Source organism: Sorex fumeus, unplaced genomic scaffold, assembly GCF_029834395.1.
Source record: "Sorex fumeus unplaced genomic scaffold, SorFum_2.1 ptg000013l, whole genome shotgun sequence".
Classification (NCBI taxonomy): Eukaryota; Metazoa; Chordata; class Mammalia; order Eulipotyphla; family Soricidae; genus Sorex; species Sorex fumeus.
Window position 1 is genome coordinate 35,751,698 of NW_026606070.1, and position 20,282 is coordinate 35,771,979.

The 20,282-nt window shown below is 36.1% G+C and overlaps 1 protein-coding gene across 1 annotated transcript in view; it reads left to right on the forward strand.

Annotated features, from left to right (window-relative positions):
• The window catches only part of KCTD8 (potassium channel tetramerization domain containing 8), a 235,890-nt gene that overhangs the window by 48,112 nt on the left and 167,496 nt on the right, over positions 1-20,282 (forward strand). The window lies entirely within an intron of this gene.

A 20,282-nucleotide genomic window follows, 5' to 3' on the forward strand; every position in this document is an offset into this window, starting at 1 on the left:
TCAAACCTTGCTCAAGTGAATGCTTGGCTGTGCTCTAACCACTGTACTATCTCCTGACCTTTCTTCCATTTTGAATGGCAAGAAGTTTAGTTATTGTACTATACATCAAAATATGTTTAGTTATAGCACAGCGGGTAGGGCGTTCGCCTTGCACGCAGCCAACATGGCCGACCCGAGTTTGATTCCTCTGCCCCTCTCGGAGAGCCCGGCAAGCTGCCGAGAGTATTCGATATGCCAGACACAGTAACAACAAAGTCTCTAATGGAGACGTTACTGGGCCCGCTCGAGCAAATCGATGATCAACGGGAGGGCCTTTACTTTTACCTTTATTGTACTATAGGAATAAGTAGTATGCAGCTTAGTTCATTCTATCGTTTCTTAATAACACACGTAATAAAGTCAGTTCACAGAGAATTCCTGCTTTACAAATTTTTGACTTTATACATCTCAATAATAGATCATTTCACAGTCTGTGGAGGGAAACAAATACTTAATGCCGCTAACTTCCCTATGAATTCTAAGTAAAATTATGAGAAGAGTTCTGAGAGGATAGAGTGAGGAGTGATTTATTTTGCTTAACAATTGGGCTCCAAAAAAAGTCTTCATGAGCAAAAGACAAGGGAAGAAAAAGATAATACAGCACAAACAAGATTATAAGAGACAAGTCCAAACCAATTTATCAAGCTTCACCTGATAAATGATTTCCTTAAATGATACCAGATTACCATGAATAATGAACAGAAGATGTAAAGAAAAGAATCCCTTTATGATATTTTTCCCTTATTTTTTTTTTTAACAGCAGGATTTCACCTAGACTTAACCAGGAAAAATTTACATCCTGGACACCATCTTTGACTGGACCTACTCTGATTTTCTCCAGATGTTTTTTTTCCCCCCACACTTTATAGGATTGATTGTTTGTATCTGTTTCTTTTAGACTAGACTTGTACTCAGAAGCTCATGATTCCCATCACAATATGATATTGAGCCTATTCAAGATCTGTTACTGATATCCACAAATCTACACATCTGCTCTTCCAAGTGTGAAGTCTTTGCCACTGCACTTCACCTTAGACATAAGGGATGACCTCAGTGTAGTGTTTTTGGGGGGTGGATTGTGAAAGTCAGGTCATACCTGGTAGCTCAGGGGCTATTCCTAACTCTCTGCTCAAGAGAGATCATATATAGTGAAGGGGATTCAAACCAGGGTCATATGATGCAATGTAAACACCTTATTTTTGTACTATCTCTCAGAACCCCAAATGTTGTCAGGGATGGTGGCTGAGCTTGATTGTTCTACTTGGAGTCCATTATCTGATGAGAAACCCCACGAATCATAGAAAAATGAATGGATGGAAAGGGAGGGACAATTAACCAGAAACTATCTTGTTCCTTCCATACTCTGGCACTAAAATTCTAGGAAGACACTGTAGCACTGTAGCACTGTCCTCCCATTGTTCATAGATTTGCTGGAGCAGGAACCAGTAACATCTCTATTGTGAGACTTATTACTGTTTTTGGCATATCGAATACACCACGGGGAGCTTGCCAGGCTCTGCTGTGCAGGCAAGATGCTCTTGGTAGCTTGCCGGGCTCTCCAAGAGGGGCAGAGGAACTGAACCCGGGTCAGTTTCATGCAAGGCAAATGCCCTACCCACTGTACTATTGCTCCAGCACCTAGGAAGACAAGAATTCTACATTACAGTCTGAGTTTCAGGTTGTTAAAACAATAAATGTAGGAACTTACACTGTATTTTGTTTAATGATAACTTTATTTCCATATTTTTAATATTAACACATGCAATATTTAGGATTAATTTATGTCTTTACCTTGCGTTCTAAAAATGTTGGTTATCGGCCTTTGGCTATTGTTGAAGTCTTAGGAGTCTTTGGTGTATCTCATGACGCAGCATTGAAAAGAGGAATCTCATGTTCTCTCATTTGTATTTCTTTTCTGATCCATCTGTACCTTTTCTACCTTTACTACATTCCCCTTATTTTTCAGATTTCTCTTTCATTATTTCTTTCACCCATATGTTTCTTTTTAGGTGCCTCCAATTTTTGTCTTTGTCACCTTTGCTTAGAGTTTCCTGGAATCTTGTCCCCTGCTGCACACATTGGATCTCTTTGTTGCCTGCTTCTTGCTTTATAAACCCAATTTCTGTTTCCTGGACTGTTGTCTCTGCTCAACAATACTAACCATGTACTCTGACTTCCTTCATTGTCTCACATTCTTTCCTGTGAGTGGATAATTTATATATTATTTAACTCTCAAATTTTGTGTGCTCATTTGATGTAAAAACAATCAGCCAGGAAGGTGATAACTTGGTTATATTATAAGGAAGAGTTGTTTCTCCCTTTATAGGGGCTCTGCATTTTCTAAGTCACATTTTTCTTTTAATATAGACATACATAAGGGGTCTGTTAAGCATAAATTTGTTTAAACACTAAGGTTTTAGTTAGTTAATTTCTAATTCGATGAAGTAGAATGGCCAGAAAGATAGCACCATTTCATTCTCTCATACATTATATGGGAAATCTGCCTCATTTATTCTACCTTTTTTTTCCAGAATGGAAAATTTCGAAATACTTGTACCATTTTATTCATTTGTGAACATTGTAGGAAATAACATAAAATATTCAAGAGATTATGAAACGGTATCAGTAACCTACCATGGATGAAGGGATTTGAAAGAATGAAATGAATCTATTCAAGATTATTCTGGTAAAAATAATATTTAACATATTTATATTTCCCTCAGCAATATTAGCTTTGTGGATAACTGTCTGTAGAATTAAAACTACACCTAATAGTTCTAGATAAATAGATACAATATTCATTTTAGAAAGTAGAAACATTTTCATATATACATTTATGAGTCACGGTGTGTATTTAAAATAAGAATTACTCATATAATTTCAAGTTAAATAAATAAAAAACAGAAACATTTCAGAAAACAACAGTAATTTTATAGAGTTTAGATGTGTGATTTACTAAAGACTTTACTGTTTCCATGTTTTGGCAGTCTCTACTTATATAAATGATAAACCATTAACTATACCAATAAAATTCATTCATATCTACCTACTCTATGAGATCACTTATTGTTCCATCATACCTATATATTTACTTTTCCTAGATTTATTTTTTTTTCACAAACTACAGATTTATTTTACTAAATATACATCCAGTTTTCTTGTATAGAACAAAATAAGCAGAATTTTTATATTGAATCATTCTTTATTAATCCTAGTGTAGAAGTTGCCATAAAATGTTTACATTCTTTTACCTCTTCAAAGAAATTAGACTAGTGAAACTTGGAAATAGAAATTACTAGGATAATTCCTACTTTTACTATATCCACCATCTGACTTTTATATTGGAGAGCCCGGCAAGCTACCGAGAGTATTTCGCCCGCACTGCAGAGCCTGGCAAGATACCTGTGACGTACTCGATATGCCAAACACAGTAACAAGTCTCATGGTGGAGATGTTACTGGGCCCACTAGAGCAAATCGATGAACAACGGGAGGACCGTGACTGGGGTGACCGTGACTTTTATATAACTTTCTATCTTACTACTTAATGCATCCCATATAATGCTATTTTGCTATGGAAGAGAACTATATTGCTTATTTTTTTCTTCATGTAAGGGAATTATAAAAAAAGTGAAAAATTATTTCTTAATGTGAATATATTCATGTTGAACTAAGAATCAAAACTTTAAAAAAATCTGAGGTTTGGGCCTGCAGTGACGAGACATGCAGGGCCTCAAGGGATGAGGGTGGAGCTGGCCTTTCATCCCCATCCCAAGGAGACTCCGAGTCACAGCCCATGAACAGCCTTTCTGGCTCCTGATCAAGCTGCTTAATCGCCACAATCCCAGAGACTCAGGAACAAATCTTGGAACCCAGCAGGTTTTGGCAGAAATCCCTCCAGATTTAAGTGTTAAAATGTTGGAATTTCAAAATTGCGTGGCCACTACTGCAGCTGCACAACATCATATGTTATTCATAATTGGCAATAGAAAACAAATTGTCAACTGTTGCCTTTTCAGCAGATCTGAGTGTTGGGGTAACTAATAATGGTGAGTCTAGTGTCAAAATGTTGAATACGATCAAAGTAGAGAGAGAGTAATGTGGAAATCATATGCCCCTCAGGTAGGGGGAGGGTGTGGGATGGGTGTATACTGGGATTTTAGGTGGTGGAGAATGGGCACTGGTGAAGGTATGGGTGTTTCATTGTATGACCGAGACTGAGACTGAAAGCTTTGTTAACTGCTCTCACGGTGATTCAATAAATAAAATTATAAAAAATGAAAAAAAAAGTAAGGTGGAGTTCAATAAATAAAATCATAAAAAATGAAAAAATCTGAAAAGCATTTATTTATCCTTAAAAACAAAAAGAGAAAATTGTGAATTATCACTTATTTGTGATTTGATTAAAATTATCACTAATATTTTATTTAAAATTAAAATTGTTACTTCTATTTAACTTCTATGGTGTTCTGTGAAAATATGAACACTGAAATAAGACAAACCAGATTTTAAATTAACTTTGAAATAGCTTTTTGAGTTTAGTAATAATAGCTAATCTCATTAAGCTTCATTTTTCTTATGATTATGAAGGGTACAAAGATAATAGCTCATTAATTACTTATAGAGAACAAATTAAATAGCACATATAAAGAGATTTTATCATAGAATCTGGTCATATTAGGGTCTTGATGCTTAATTATCTTCAAAATTTAATTTGTAGTTTTCTCTATAGTGTTTTTTTTTCTGCTAAAATAAAGTTAAAATTCTTAGGTGCCAACAACATCCTTCTCAGTTTTGTGTTTGATATTTCAGAAAAACTTTTGTAAACCTTTTCTACATTTTAAGTTTGGGTAAATTTATACATTCATATTAAAAACCCTTATAATTACTCAGAAAGTTGCAGGTAATCTAACCTAACAATTATTAATTGCCTGATAAAATGTTTCTGAGGCTTAGCTCAAAATTGATTGCTAGTATATTATCTACTTTTTTTTTTGCTTTTGTTGCTATCTGAACGATTTCATCTTATTTATAAAAAATAGTATTTGGAGGCAAACTTGTATATTTTAAATCAAGCATAACTTTTCAATGCAAAAGAGCACAGTAAGTGAAATTTAATAATATCTAGTATATCCTATGATAACATATTCTTGGATGAATACATCCTAGAATACATAGGATGATCCATTTCATAATGCTTTATCCATCCTAGAAACAGGTAAAATAGAAAGAGTCAGACAACAAAAAATTATGGTCTGTGAGTTTTTTCCATTCATTTGTTCAACACATATTATGATCTGTGTGTTGCCAGAAATCTTGATAATTTGGGGTGTATACCGATGATTAAATAATAATAAAATCCTTTTTCAATCAAAAATGTAAACTTTTATTGTAGTATATCTAGGTGAAAAAATTCCTAGAATATTTTAAAATTTTAAATCAAAAGAAACAGTGACCACCATACTAAGACAGCCCGTGGAATTGGAAAAACTACTCACCAAATGCCAATATGGTAAGTGGTTAATATCAAAGCTATACAAGTCACTGGTAGAACTCTACGACAAAAAAAAAAAACACCCACCCCGATCAAAAAATGAGAAGGGAGAGAAGAACTAAACAAAATCTTCCTTGAAGAAGAAATTCGAAAGACCAACAGGCGCATGAAAAAATGCTCTTCATCACTAATCATCAGAGAGCTGGAAATCAAAACAATGAGATTCCATTTCATGCCACAGAGACTGGCACAGATACAAATGAACAACAGCAACAACCAGTGCTGGTGCAGATATGAGGAGAAAGGGACCCTTATTCACTGCTGGTGGGAATACTGACTGGACAACCTTTTTTGAAAAACATTATGGACATTCCTTAACAAACTAGAAACTGAGGTCTCATTTGACCCAGCAATATCATTTCTGGGAATATATCCTGGGGGGTCCAAAAACACACAGCAGAAACACCATCTACACTTCTATATTCATTGCAGCACTATTCACAATAGCCAAAAGTTGGAAAAAATGTGAATGCCTGAGAACAGATGTATGTATAAAGAAACTATAATACATCTACACTACACAGCTGTTAGGAAAAATAAGGTAGGTCATGAAATTTGTCTATAAATGAATAGACTTGGAGAGTATGATGCTGAATGAAATGGGTCAGAAGAAGAGGGACAGATATAGAATGACTATATTCATTTGTGCAATATGAAAAAAAAACAGTATGAAACTAAAATCCATACTGGAAAAATGGGCCAGGAGGACTGGTTAATAGTTGGGTCAATGTTGTGGGAGATAGAGGGTAGCTAAGTTAGAGGAGGGTCCATTATGACAATATTAGTTGGCAGTGATCACTAGGGACAAGAACAGTGTATTGAAAGCAGGTAAAGGGATATAGATGATAACCTTTTCAGCATCTTTATCTCAAACCATAATGCCTAAAATGAGAGAGAGAAAGAGAAAGAGAGAAAAGAGGGGTGTCTGCCATAGAGGCAGGCTGGGGCAGAGGGTGGCTTGAAGGGGTGGGAGGGAAACTGGGGATATTCATGCTGGGAAATTACACTGGTGGAGGAATATTGTATGACTGAAATGCGATATGAACAATTTTGTAATGCTCTATCTCCTGGTGATTCAGTTAAAAAAAAAAAAGATATGTAACCCAGTAAGACAAGTAAACAAATAGGGAAGGTTTCTCTTTTAGGGTTTCAAAGAATTCCAGAGATGAGATTTACACTTTCTGATGGTTGAGTGGCATTTCTCTGTCAGGGAAAGAAGGAAAGGTGAGCTCCAGAAAATAAAAAAAAGCCAATCTTCACTAAAGCCTTTAATTTATACATGAGAAATGGTATTTGCAACAGATGCATCATTCTGTATTAAAGAATAGTAAAGCATCCCTTTACATACATCATGGGATGTAATGACTGACCAGTGATATGGGTTTCCAAAGTGATTGATAGAATTGTAATTTTAATTACACAGCTTAATTGTTTTAATGAAGAATGGTGTGGAATTATTTCTGTGCCCTGACTTGTAGCTTGTAATGGTATTGCAGATTTTTTTTTCAAGAGCACTGAAGCAGTATCTCTGAAATGTGATCTGATTTTTAGTAGTATAAATTAAGATACATGTTTGTGCTTGGAAAGACTTTCTATTATTGGGTTTAACGTGGTGAATTTAATGCTTATTAATCAGAAACTCACTGGATTTGTAGCAGATTTATAAGTGACTGAGAGAAAAATTGAACCGGACTTCTGTTTATAGAAATATTTTAAAGTTATTCTTTCTATATTTTCTTGAATAAATGGTTCAACACCCTTTGACAAAACTGCAAGAGTTACCCCTACCTGTAGGGTGATCCTCTTACTCCTCCTACACTTGTGCTGATGACCTTGGCATCACTGGTGAATTTGCCTAATGTAACCTATGATTCTAAGCACATCTGCTGTCTTTCTCTGGTTTGAGAGCCGCTTGAGAGTAGGAACTGCATTATGTTCAATGTGATATATTTCATGATGCACTGTGCTTATTAAAAGACTAAATCACCTAATGCAAATAAAATATCATATAGTAGGAATGCATTACTCTTTTGAAATGTTTGTAATTGAGTCTTTTTTTGTAACCACTTCATATTTAGGGTTGGCCTCAAATAGGAAGCAATAAATGAAACTGTATAAAACCTATACAGGTTTTTCTTTTATTTATTTATTTATTTTTATTTTTTGCATTGTTTTTTTTTTCTTTTGGACCACATCCTTTTGGCTCTGTTCAGTGACTCTGTGCTCAATAATTACTCTTGGTGGTGGTCAGTGGAAAGTATGGGGTGGAGTATTGAATCCAGGCAGGCCTCACGCAAAGTAAGTGCCCTACCCACTCTATGATCTTTCCAGCCCCAGTGTATAAGTGATTTGGAGTGGATAGAGAATCAAGAAGGAAAATAAGTCTAAATAACAAAAATTTAAAACTGATCAAAATATAACAAAAAACAGTGAAAAAGGAAAATTATTTCAGATAGCAAGGATTCATTCATATTTTTTTCATTCTCATAATTATCTTGACGTTACACATTTCATAGTGTACAGATTGAGGCACATTTGAGGTCTGAAGCAAAGTAATATCAACTGGAGACAACTACTCTTGACAGTCTGGAATTTATTTTCAATTCTATTTATCTATGGAAAATTTGGATCCCAGTATATAGGTTCATATAGTGTCCTCTTGTAACACTTCACTGGGAACTATCTTCAGTGTTCTTTATATCCCTTGAAAATGTACATTTAATTATTGCTATTCACTTATCAACTGTGAGTTTCAAGTGAAAGAAGTTTGGAGGCACACAGGGCACAAACGTTATGTGGCTGAGAACCATTCCCCTGGCCAGCCCATGGAGACGGACAGATGAAGGACCTGGGGAACGGAGAAACAGGAACTGGGCCCCAGGCTGGTCAGTAGTCAGTTTATTTCTCTCTCCTCCCCAGCAAAGTCCGATCTCTCCCCTTATTGTATAATCATCGTCGTAGATTTGATCATAGTCCCAGTCATCATAGTTCCATCATCCCAGTCTCCTCATAGACCTCAAAGTCCTCTGCCCCCCTTACCCCTTAAGCATAGTTATGTAGAAATCATGAACGGTGGGTATACACATAGGTGGGGTTAAACATTTGTCATAATGACAAATAGAGGTAAAATGACTCCTTCAGGGGAAGTTCTAGAGGATTAACTCAAGGACAAAATCTCATCTGAGGGTTCAGCACTCCAGATTCCTAGGAGATCTGCTCAAGAGTGGGATTCCATCCAGGGTGTATTGTTTTATTCTTTCCTCAGTTAGTAATCCATTTAAACAATCATAGTAAATTACTTCTTATAATATTTCTAGTCATTTTATATAACAATAGCACAGTGGTAGGGCGTTTGCCTTGCACGCAGCCAACATGGTCGACCCGAGTTCGAGTCCTCTGCCCCTCTCGGAGAGCCCGGCAAGCTACCGAGAGTATCTCGCCCGCATGGCAGAGCCTGGCAAGCTCCCCGTGATGCATTCGATATGCCAAACACAGTAACAACAAAGTCTCCAATGGAGACGTTACTGGGCCCGCTCGAGCAAATCGATGATCAACGGGAGGGCCTTTACCTTACCTTTACCTTATATAACACTTAAAAGTTGGCTCTTCCTGGGGACATCTCAGTATATATTCAAGACCACAGTCCTCAGGCCATGTTAGTCTTTCCTAACATTAGCAGGGTCCTTACTCAGTTATTTCTTTTTGAGTCACGACAGAGTTTGTTCCATGATCGTGCTGTTAACTTATATTTACGCTGCTTGTCTTGTCCCCTTTTGATGCCAGGGTAGCTTGCAATTTGCCCTGGGTCCATTAAGTTTTCCTTAGTTGGGACTTTATTTTTGGAGTGCTAGAAACTAAGGGCAATTGAGGGTTGTCGAGTAAATATGGATGTCGAGGAATAAATATTATTTTGGCGTCAGTTAACTCCCATGTTACAAAGTATAGCAATGAACTGTCTTCCTGTGTCTTTACAAAAAGGACATTGCTAAATCATGTAAGTGACATAAAGGAAAGAAAAAAGCAATATAGAATTATTTAGTACTTGATGGAATTGGGTGTGCCTTAGGGGCACTTTTGTGGGAGTAATTCAATAAATCTAAGCTCTCTGCGGGAGAAGCAAGGACAACCCAATGTTATCCAACAATCAGCCACTTACAAATCATTTCTGTATGTTAAACTGTGTACTATCACCTAGGGATATAAAAGCCAACAGATACTACTCACTTATAATTTATTTCAAAGCTAGAATTTAGGGATCCAGTACTACTGGCTAGTTAAGTCAGCATTCATTTCCACCTCCTTTCTACTTAGTAAAATTGATACTAGAAAAGAAATACATTTGCACTACTCTTCAAGTCGAGATAGAAATGCAACCCATTTATGATCCTTGTGATGTAAGTAAATTCTACTGAATTTTAGGGAAGGTTTTGCTTTATATGTATATGTAATGGTTTTCTGATCTACATCAGTCTATGCTGAAAGATAATGTGTCAGCTCTTTCTCATTTTTCAACTCTGAATTTAAGCTACATTCTAAGGATGTAAAAGCATAAATATAGGGGAAAAACAGATTTCTTATTATTTGCCATGACAGACTCTCAATGTTGCATATTTAGTTATTTAGTTATTTGGGTCTCTTTGCATTATTTTAAAATATATGTAATAGTGACTGATATATGCAGAATTTTGAATGCCTCTTGACAACAAATGATTCTGATAATTTTCTGATAACATATTTCTAGATGTGAAATGCTGATTAGAAAGACACGATGCATTTTGTGATGTTTTAATCTAAAAATTTGAGTTGTTTTAAAATATATTTGACAGCACATAATCAAATAACTAACATTTTAACTAAACATTTTCAACTAATTGTTTTCTTTCACTGATATTGTAGATACAGACTTGGAAAGTAACCTCATTTGTTTGCTTAGAATGCAGGATAAAAGTAAAGGAATAGAACATTATTTAATACCGGGATCAAAGGGGAATAATACTCATCTCTGTAGATTAAGAAACCTAACCTTGGTATCTCAGATGCATGAATAGAAAGTACAAAGATATTTATTTCCTCCAAGTTATATCATTCTTATCATAATGTAGTGTCTGGATAGCTATTAACCAAAAAATGTCAAAAATTTGTGTAAATTACAAAAAAATTCCAGGTAAGAGTATGATGTTGGTTAGTAAAAGACATAATATCTGCAAGAAATGCCAACAATTGCAATTGTGCTCATTTTTTATAATTTATTACTTTTATTTAAAAAATGAGAGGATTCCAAGTAAGTTCAGTAGAATTCTCAAGACTTCACATTTGAAGGCTCTGCAACAGCATTATTCAACATTTTTGCCCCTGTGAGCCAGCACCAGCTCTGCATATACATTCATAGTGTCAAGGTTATAAACAGGGCAGTAGAAAAGTGGATCTGCACCAGTCCATGGACTGGGGTTTGAAGATGACTGCTCTTCACTTTCCAAACTCTTCACAGAAAATGTGTAAATCCTGCAAATAAATTGCATTGGTTGTTTTCTCCTAAATATACTTTCTCTACATCCTGTACTTGGGATCTATATTTACTTCATCTATACAGAAGGCATACAATTTCCTTTGAAAATTATTTTCAATAAAAGAAGATTGCATTAGGGTTGGAGCAATAGTACAGCGGGTAGGGCGTTTGGCTTGCTGGGGCCCACCCAGGTAGGAATCCTGGCATCCCATAGGGTCCCCTGAGCACCGCCAGGAGTAATTCCTGAGTGCAGAGCCAGGAGTAACCCCTGAGCATCTATGGGTGTGAGCCAAAAAGAAAAATAAAAGATTACATTAGATGTACAGACTTTCTTAAATAAGCATAAATGATGCCTCTTCATTTAAACACAGATTTTACACTGCACTGCACTGCCCTCCTGTTGTTTATTGATTTTCTCGACCTGGCACCAGTAACATCTCCATTGTGAGACTTGTAGTTGCTGTTTTTGGCATATCAAATACGTCAAGGGTAGCTTGCCAGGTTTTGCCATGTGGGTGGGATACTCTTGGTAGCATGCTGGGCTCTCCGAGAGGGGAGAGGAATTGAACCCAGGTCGGCCGTGTGCAAGGCAGACACCCTACCCGCTATGCTTTGCTGCAGTCCCCAGATTTAACATGCTTAGCAAATTCCAATGTAGTCTTTATTTGCCAGGAAATACTTTACTGCTTTAACTATCAGGTGATATTTTTATTCTTTGTCTTTATCTTATAGTATAATCAGCTACTACTTGAGTAGGATCACTGATGTAGAAAAGCTAGACAAGCAGCTTGCATATAACAGCAAAGCAGACAGAAGGAGATGATCAGTGGCTCTGTGATGACTCACTGAAGTCCAGTCAAGTGTAAAATCAAGTTAGATGGAACCCAGTCTAGACACAGAAATATGCCAGGAGGTAAGATTTCTAGAAAGTGTTTTTACGGTGGTGAAATCTTTAATTTCTTCTCAAAATATTGTCACTGCCCTTCACATTTAATTATGACTCTGAATTTTGTCTCTTTTTCTGAGTTAATGATTTCAACTAGTGACAGGTGAAAGTGAGCATAATAGGACTTAGTTTTGTTGTTATCTCTGGGCTACCTCTTCTCCATTATAGTTTACATAATACTTTTCCCTAGGAAAACCTGTTCCTGTTCTGGATGCCAAAATCCTTGTTTATCATTCTGCTGCTAAGTAATTTCAACAGTTAAGGGTTCCAATGCATATTAATAGAGGTTTTCATATACTAAATAGGCTCTCAACTTTATCCCCTTAAAAATAATTTTTTGATTGGTCTTCTAGCCAACAAATTTGACACTGAGTTTTGGCAGTCATTAGCTGAATTCCAGTAGATGACTTATGTAAAATCTGATTTGACTTTAAAAAAGCTATAAATCAGACACCGATGAAACTTTTCGGAACAATTTATGTAATATGTGAGAAATCCTGGTTTTATCTTGAATCTTAATGATTATGCTTGATTGTCTTTATTAAACATTTTCTGCTAAACACCATCTTGATATAGCAGCCAGAAGTTTTTCTGAGACAGTGGTTCTTTTCTAACTGTATGTTCATCTTAAAGTCTCTGCATGATATGACAGAGGAACTTACAAATTCTTTGAAGATGTCAGAGACAAATGGATATCTTTAAACAGGTGATGTTTTGTGTGTTATTGCTATAAAAATACATTAAGTAACTGGAAAGATTTTTAAAACAGTATCCTCCCTAGGTTATCAAATTAAATAGATATAACATTATATTATATGTAATATAATAAAAATATTTTTGAGGAGATAAAGTTGAGACCACATTTAGTATATAAAAACCTGTAGTCAATTAAAGAAAAATGACATCACTGAATTTTTCTATAGTTATTTTGTGTATATCTGATAATGTCAATTTAGTGCATTGAGTAGATAGTAGCATAGATTATAATCTAACTACACGAAGGTTTCCAAAAATCAAACATCGAGAAAATATTTTACTCTCATTTTTATTGGCACTTTATAATTGTTCTTTTTAATGTTCTTTATAATGTTTCTTTAAAGAATCTGCATATGATTTTTTTGTTTTAACTTAATGTACAGTGTAAACATTGTACCTGATGTGCTAAACAACATTCTACAGTACAAGATGAATCTCTAAAATTACATTAACTTTGGGATTAACTTATTAATATATTTACTCATTCAGTGAATGGTTTATTGTGTTACATTTTAGGCTGTGACCTGTCAAGGCAATAGCAAGCAAAACTACATTTTCTTTCTACAGTCTTGGAACTTGTAAAGGAGGAGGAGAATTATTAGTCAAATTTGTTATAAATTGTAACTGAGATGACAGTGGCAAAGAAGATACAAGTGACATTGTGATTACATAATGGTATTTTGTCTAGTTTTAGCATTAATGGAGCTTCTCAAAGATTTCACACTGGAACTTGTGAAGAAGGTGGAGCTAATAAGGGGAGCAAAATAATGAAGAAAGAGAAGCTTATTCAAATAACTGTGACAGAAAGGAGTTTAGCAAGTGTGCAGGTAACTGGTATGGCTGCAGCATAGAGGAGGATGTGGTTTATTGTGAGCCTCAAAGGGTAGGTAATAATCACTCAGGGTTTTGAATGTTTCACACTTGTTTTACTAGCAATAGGAATTCATTTAATAGCTACCGAGAGTATCTTGCCTGCATGGCAAAGCCTGGCAAGCTACCTGTGACGTATTTGATATGCCAAATAAAGTAACAACTCTCACAATGTTACTGGGCCCGCTCGAGCAAATCGATGAACAACGGGAGGACAGTGACAGTGACAATGTAGGAATACTGCTATTTATTCAGTCACTGATTAAACTCATTGAAGCAGGTAAGAACTCCACATTACTTTTTTTAAAATTTTATTTTCATAAACTTGTTCACAATAATTGCTTACATTCAACATTTCAACACCAATCCCACCACCATCACACCTTCCCACCACCACTATTTATTTTTATTTATTTATTTATTTATTTTTTAAAAATTTTTTTATCATTTTTTTTATTAGTGAAACACCATAAAGTACACTTATAGACTTATAAATTTTTGTGCTTGGGTTTCAGTTATACAATGATACCACTATTTATTTTTAAATTTTTAAAAATTTTTTATTTTAATGCATCATTGTGAGATATATTTACAGACTTTCAGACTTTCATCATTGCATTTCTGTCAGTGCTCAGGTACCCATCCCTCCACTAGTGCCCATTCCCCACCCCCAATATTCCCAGTATCCCTCCCACCCCTTCACACCTCCTGCCTTGGGGCAGGCACAATTCCTCTGACTCTCTCTGTCACATACTTTCCCCAGGTTAATCTCCACACCCAGTCTCACTGCCTTAGTCACAAGAGCCCAAACTCCCAGGTTGGGAGTAGCAACTACACATAAATCAGGTAGCACGATCAACAAACGTAAAGCCCCTCCTTCTGGGAAAGCACTTCTAAAGAAAATATCTCATCCTGCTAGGAGATCCACTTAAGGGCCAAATACCATCTAAGAACATACTTATTCTTACATATACATATAAATGGTCATCTTAAAAGAAAATTACTTCTTAATGATCTTTCTAGTCATTTTGTATGGGCACAGTAAGAGATATACTAAAGCTTAAAAGGTGGCTCTCCTGACTACATCTCACTATAGATAACAGACTATAGTCCTCAGGCCAGATTAGTCTTTCCTAATCCCTGCAGGTTACATGTCTAGTCACTTCTCTTTGGGTCTTGGCAGAATTTGTCCACTACCATGTTTTTAACATTTTAAGTTTTATGGTACTTGCCTATCTCATTTTGATGCCACGGTAGCTTACAGCTTGCCCTGGGTCCATCCAGTCCCTTCATCGGGAACCTGCTTTAGGGGTGCTTGGAACTAAGGATAGCACTGCACTGTAACACTGTCCTCCCATTGCTCATCGATTTGCTTGTGCAGGCCCAGTAACGTCTCCATTGTGAGACTTGTTGTTACTGTGTTTGGCGTATTAAATACGTCACGGGTAGCTTGCCAGGCTTTGCTGTGCGGGCAGAATACTCTCGGTAGCTTTCTGGGCTCTCTGAGGGGGGGTGGAGGAATCAAACCCGGCTTGACTGGCTGGCCGCGCACAAGACAAACACCCTACCGCTGTGCTATCACTCCAGCACTAAGGGTAACTGAGACTTGAGTTAAGTTGACAGATGCCCCAAAGTAATGTTATTTCGATTCAATTAAGTCCCGTTACAAAAGCATAGCATTACCCTGTTCTTCTTGTGTCTATACATAAAGGATATTGCTCCAAAGTAAAGTATGCAAAGGACATGGGAAAGAGAAACAGGAATATTTTACTTAAAAATTCATAATTGAGTTCTTAGAAGGATCTGCTCTTACAAGTCACAGAATCTGACTTGGGGATATAGATGATTAACAGATAGGGGAAGCAGAGTACAGAGGAGAAGTTAAAGATAAACACAGAGGAATGGGAGTGCCTCGAGAGCACTGTGATGGGTGTAACCCAATAATATAAACTTCTTTGGCAAGAGACAAAGGATAAACCAGTGGTATCCTACACAGGTTGACCTGCTTGGGCAGCACCATACCCCTCATTGAGGATCTTTAAACTGCTGATTCAGCCAAAAATGTAGAACACAAAGCATGGTAAAAGTTCTATTCTGAAAAGCAGTAGTAACTGCGGGAATAAAAAAAGAAAAGGTAAGGGTACATATTCTGCCATTTTTTTTGAGAGTACTCTGGGACCTTGAAAAGGACAGAAGTGGTCAGGAAAAGACTGGGTTGCTTGCTCAGGTTTCAAAAAATTACTTATGATTGTGTAATTCCATCCCTGCCACAGTTAAGTGGCCATTGACAATAAGAATGAACATTGATAATGGTGTAGAGAACTAGGAAGAAGATGATGATTCAGTGAGAGACTAGTCCATGTGACTCAGTCTGATCTCATAAATTATTTTTATAAGTAATATATTTATCTTGAATTTTGTTTGTTTGCATAGATAAATTTTAAAGTACTTTTTCTAGGCCTATGTTTTAAAGAAATAATATATAAAAATAGAACCAAAGTTCCTTCCCAGCCCATTCTCTTTGCAAAAAGTCTTATACAACCAGTCTTGTACGTTGTCTGCATGTACACATATAAATGTGTATACATACAGATAGCTTATAAATAATCTTATGTAAATTGTGCTAGCAATATAATTTTACAACCTGCTTTTCAAACACAATTTGTAAGCAAGATATTTTCTTGTCAAGAAGACATACAGCATCTCCACTTTGATGATTGCATAGTTATCTATAGCAAAGACTGACCAGAATTTAATAATTTCCCCTTTGATGGACATGTGCATTGCTTCCAGTTTTCCTGTTATACAAGATCAGAATTAATATTATTGTACATAAATCCTTGAAGGCTTTTCTCATTCTTTCCTTGGAAAAAATTCTAAATGCATTTGGTCATTTGCTATGAAATTTCAATTTACCAATTCTCTGTCCTGTCCTCTGAAATCTTTAAAGTATCTTGATAATGATCACTTTCAGAGATACTACATATTATACTATCTCTAAGTCATCTGGATATATAGATTTTTATTCAGATTATTGTTTTATTGCCTTCTGATATGTCACAACGTGCATATGTCAGAACTTTTTTAGTTGTTTTCATGTACTTTTCAAAGCATTGATATCTTTATTCTCAACAAATCTATTCCAGTTTAGTATATATATATATATATATATATATATATATTATTTTCAGGAATTCATTGAAAGATTTTAAGTCATTAAGCATTATAAACATGTTTTAGTGCAATTATTACATATTCTTTTGTGTAGACTTTGGAATTGTTGTCCTCTTTTCTTTTTGGCATCTGGGGGTCTTCCACGTAGCGCTCAGGAAGCCTGGGTGCCACTTCAAGCCATACTAAGCCTAGTAAGCTAGTAAGATGGGTAGTTTGATTGTAGGACCAGAGAATGGAGTGCTATCTCCAGCCTCTAGTGCTGTGTGCACCAATACTGGGAATTGTGGGGTAGGTGCAGATGGTTTTGGGGATCAAACATGGTTCTACTATGCAAACCATGAGGCCCCCTAACCAGTATGCTGTTATACTAGTCCCTGGAGTTTGTTAAATTCAGGGATAGCATGGAATTTTAATGAGATCTTTTGCAATAAACATTACAAATTTTTTTTGATGCTCATAGGCAAAACCATATTTTTATAGTAAAAATGCTCATAAATATTTCCCCTAATCATTAACAAAGTAATAGAATTTGTAGGTTTAAAGAAAAAATGTACAGCAAATATAGTCTCCATATGCCTATGAGGCTCTGCAGTTTCACTGCTATTTATGCATGGCATTACTGTGGTATTTTTGTTGTTATTGATGAATCAATACTGAGATGATCTTATTAACTACCACATATAGTTGACACTAGAGTAACTCTGTGTCTTGCACATTTAGTGGTTTTGGAAAATGTATAACGTGAATTAATGAAGTTGAATATAGAATCATTTTAAGTTACTAAAAATTATTAGTGCTTCAAATTTTCACCTCTCTTCCTGCTCTTATTCTTTGCTCAAACTCCTAGAATTTCTTTTTATTTTATTTATATTTTAATTTTTATTAGTGAAACACCATGAGGTACAGTTGTAGACTTATAAATTTTTGTGCTTGGGTTTCAGTTATACAATGTTCGAGTACCCATCCCTCCACCAGTGCGCATTTTCCACCACCACTGATCCCAGTATCCTTCCCATCCCCCCATCCCCTCCATCCCACCCTGCCTCTGTGTCAGGGCATTTCCTTTTGTTCTCTCTCTCCTTTTGGGTGCTGTGGTTTGCAAAAGAGGCATTGAGTGGCAATCATGTTTGGTTTATAGTCTACTTTCAGCATGCATCTCCCATCCTGGGAGTCAAATTCCTAGAATTTCAAGGAACCCCTTGTCATTTTTCCCATCTTTATTGCTTTGCCTTTTCTGTAACTTTATGTCATCAGAATGTTGTGATATGTAACTTTTTTGAATTGACTTCTTTCATCCTGCAATAGGAAATTAATACTTTTTTCCTCTGCCCCTCTCAGAGAGGCCGGCAAGCTACCTAGAGTATCTCGCCTGCACGGCAAAGCCTGGCAAGCTACACGTGGTGTATTCAATATGCCAAACACAGTAACAACAACTCTCACGATGGAGAGGTCACTGGGCCCGCTCAAGAAAATAGATGAACGACTGGAGAACCATGACCGTGATTCTATAATAAGCATTTTTCTTTTTTTCTTTTTGCTTTTTGGGTCACATCCAGCGATGCACAGGGGTTACACCTGGTTCTGCACTCAGGAATTACCTCTGGCAGTGCTCAGGGGACCATATGGGATGATGGGAATCAAACCAAAGTCAGTCACGTGCAAGGCAAATGCCTTATCTGCTGTGCTCTAGCCTCCACTATAATAAGCATTTAAGTTTCCTTTATGTCTGTTGTATAGAGACAGGACTGGAGTGGTAGCACAGCGGGTAGGGCGTCTGCCTTGCACGCAGCCAACATGGCCGACCCGAGTTCGATTCCTCCGCCCCTCTCGGAGAGCCCGGCAAGCTACCGAGAGTATTCGATATGCCAGACACAATAACAACAAAGTCTCCAATGGAGATGTTACTGGGCCCGCTCGAGCATGTCTGTTGTAATGTGGCATTTTTTTCTTGTTGCTGAGTAATATTCCAAACCAAAGAGTTCTTTATCCATGCTGTTTGCAATCTTTCATTAGAGATTTGCTTTTAAAATGTTTTTCTGTGATTTATTTTATGATGTTACTACCGTAATTTTAAAGGTCTTTAAAAATTTAGTGTGATAAAGTTGTATGTATGTGTTTTAAGATAGTGTTCTTGGTAGGTTAAGGGAAGCACCAAAATCTGAGCCACTTAGACCGTCTCATATTTAATTTCCTAATAGTTTTACATGTTGTATTTAACATTTGTTTCAATGATAATATTTTGGATGATGAGGAAGGTATGCAGAATACATTTATACTCACCACCCCCTTTTTTTAAATATGTGTACATGAAGCTCTCAAACATCTCTTTGTTATTGTTGCTAAGGAATAGTGTTACTATGGACTTGGGTATTGATTTTAATATTTCACAACTTCTGAATAGTATTCTTATAAATTAACAAAATACTTTTGTTTATTTTAAGAGTTTTAAATTTAACACGATTTTATAGGCAGGAACATTCTCAGGCTGTTCGATTATAATAGAAGTGTTATTTTATTATTTTTTTAGAAGAACACCCAAAGGACTTTTCAGAAGTTAGTACAAATGTATACGGACACAGAGGAGAAATTCTGCAAATCCCTTCTCTGCCCTGGTCTTTCTTATAACTTCTTATTTTACTTAAATCTGTGATCTGTCTTTGTTGGATTGCTGAAAACTTCATTTACTGGTGCTGGAGGCAGAGTTTTTAGTTAGATGTTCTAGCTCCTGATCCATGTCCTTGGAGACTAGCTCTAGTGTTAGTGTTAAAATGTGCAGGTATATATCAAAGATACATTTTTTCAATGTCCCATCTTTAACCTTAGAATAAATAACTTGGAAGTGTTTCTCTTAAGTCTTTAGCTTTGATACAGCTTACGATGGAAAAAGAAAACATTGGGGTTTTTATGCTTCTTTTCTAATAGTCCTGTGATTTGATAAAATCATGACAGGTATCAAAGAAATATGTAAGCTTTATAATGCTTTCTATTTCTTTGGAAAAATGCATTATTATTTTCTATAGCTCCTTGATAAAATCATCATCCTGCATACAAACTATTTTGCAACATAAATTAATTCAGTATATTAATTTCAAGAATTTTTTTGGGGGGGTGGAGCACACCTGGCAATAATGCTCAGGGGTTACTCCTGGCTCTGCATGAAAAAAATCACACCTGGCAGTGCTCAGGGAATCATAGGAGATGCCAAAAGTCAAATCCAGCTCTGCTGCGTCCAATGCAAGCAACTTATCCACTGTACTGTCTCTCTGGCCCTTAAGAATGAACTACTTTAATGTACATAGTACCATGCTTATATTTATCTGGTTATTTTTATTTATTTTGGAGTTGTGGGAAGATTTGGGTCACACCGTGTTGCTCATGGGTTGCTCATGTCTCTGTGTTCAGCGGACTCTATGTGGTGCCAGGGATCAATCAGTTGTT